Genomic DNA, 2,544 nt, shown 5'->3' with positions numbered 1-2,544 from the left:
TTTTATTTATTTATTATATGTAAGTACACTGTAGCTGTCTTCAGACACTCCAGAAGAGGGAGTCAGATCTCGTTAAGGATGGTTGTGAGCCACCATGTGGTTGCTGGGATTTGAACTCTGCACCTTTGGAAGAGCAGTCGGGAGCCATCTCACCAGCCCACAGCTACAACTCTTGAATACAGTTCCATGTTGTGATTTCCCCCCCCCCCCAAATTATTTAATGTATATGAGTACACTGTAGCTGTTTCCGGACACACCAGAAGGCATCAGATCCCATTACAGATGGTTGTGAGCCACCATGTGGTTGCTGGGAATTGAACTCAAGACCTCTGGGAGAACAGTCAGTGAGTGCTCTTAACCGCTGAGCCATCTCTCCAGCCTGAAAAGTTATTTTCATTGCTACTTCATGACTGTGATTTTGCTGCTGAGCAGTGCCTCAGTTCCTAAGATGATCAGGAATGAGTGTTTTCTGATGGTCAGAGCCCACAGGTTGAGAACCACTGCTATAGGCTTTGGGTGGAGGCCGAGATGAGGAATGGGGTAGAGGGGCTCTGCTCAGGCAGCTGCCTTCCACTTGTCTGTTCCTGGAGGCCTGAGGCCCTGGAAGAAAGCCCTGTGTTCGTTCGGTCAGCGTGTGCTCCTGGCTGGGGATCAGAGAGGGTGTGGGCTGGCCCCAGGAGACTCAGCTAAAGAAATGACTTTCTTCTCTCTTCAGCTACAGCTGTTCAAAGACATTGTCTTTGGCTGCATTTGCCGAGGCAAGTAACCCCTCCCTCTCTCCCTCAGGCCTCTGGCTGGGCCCTGAGGACCCCAACCCCACCCAGAACATCAGTTCCCACCCAGGCCAGCAACCTCTCAGTAACCTAAACAGAGCAGAGCAGTCCCTGGGTTAGAAGAAGGAACCCTTGTCCTTGGCCAGACTGTTCACTACAGGAACAGTTAGGGAAGGAACATTGTCATGGTGTATTTGACCAAACTGCCGGTCCTTTCAGGCCACCCGGGGTCCCTCAGGGACCTGTGTAATGGGGCTTGTCACTCATTGGTGGAATACCATCAAGTAATAGGCTCTGAGGAGCAGTGGGGAATGGAGCCTGCATACCTTCCCCGACCCCCGGGCTCTCATTCCACAGAGGGTTGTGTTAGAGGGTCTAGGGGTTCATTTTCATCGCTCAAATTGATGACTGAACTCAAAGCTAAGGAAAGGGGGCTCTTGAGCACACGAGATTCTAAAGCAAGAAACAATTTGGGGCCAGAAATCCTTGCCTACGGGATTCATTAAGAACTTGAAGGAAATGGGGAGGAATCTGGTGAGATGGTTCAGCAGTTAAGACCACAGACTGCTCTCCTAGAGGACCTGGGTTTGAGTCCCAGCACCATACTCAACAACTCACAACTGTCTGTAACTCCAGTTCGAGGAAATCTAACAACTTATTCTGGCTTTTTCAGGGACCAGGTACCCATGCTGTACACAAACATAAACACAGGCAAAGCACTCATACTCATTAGTTAGATAGATGGGTAGATAGATAGATGATAGATAGATAGATAGATAGATAGATAGATAGATAGATAGATAGATAGATAGATAGATAGACAGAGGTTGGTAGCAGAGGCCAAGAGATACCTTAAGAGGGGTTAGCAAGGTGGCTCCTCAAGTAAAGTTGTCTTGAAAATGTGCTGTCTTAGGGTTTCATTGCTGTGAAGAGACATGACCATTGCAACTCTTATAAAGGAAAATATGTAATTGGGGTTGGTTTACAGTGTCAGATGTTTAGTCTATTATCAACACAGCAGCGTTCAGGCAAACATGGTTCTGGAGAAGGAGCTGTGAGTTCTACATCTTGATCTGCAGGCAGTAGGAGACTGCCCCACTGGGCATGGCTTCAGCACATAAGACCTCAAAGCCCGCCTCCACAGGGACACACTTCCTCCAACAAGGCCACACCTCCTAACAGTGCCACTCCCTATGGGCCAAACATTCAAACACAGGAGTCTTTGGGGGCCACTCCTATTCAAACCACCACACTTGGTGACCTGAGTTCAATCCTTGGAGCCCACAAAAGGGTAGAAAGAGAGAACTCACTAATCCCACAAAGTTGTCTTGGAGACTCCACACATATGTGCCACACACATGTCCATACATCATGCATGTGCACACACTAATGATCATAATAGTAATAGCAACAACAATAATAAATATTTAAATTTGAAGTTTTTTTTTTTCATTTTAAAATGAAGACCAGTTGAAGCTGGTCTGGTAATACATATCTGTAATTCCAGCATTCTGGGAACTGAGGTGGGAGAATCAAGGGTTCAATGTCAACCTGAGGTACACAGTATGATTCTGTCAAATTAAACAGAAAGGAAGGAAGGAAGGAAGGAAGGAAGGAAGGAAGGAAGGAAGGAAGGAAGGAAGGAAGGAAGGGTTTAGTTTCTCCAAAATGCAGCTGTAGAACATGGCAATATCTCCGACACTGTGCCACTGGAGGTGACTCTTCAGCTCCTGCCTTTGGCTCAGTTGGGCTGATCTGCTTTGGCCCAGCC

This window comes from Mus pahari, chromosome 7 (assembly GCF_900095145.1).
Source record: "Mus pahari chromosome 7, PAHARI_EIJ_v1.1, whole genome shotgun sequence".
Classification (NCBI taxonomy): Eukaryota; Metazoa; Chordata; class Mammalia; order Rodentia; family Muridae; genus Mus; species Mus pahari.
This window is presented reverse-complemented; position numbering follows the sequence as displayed.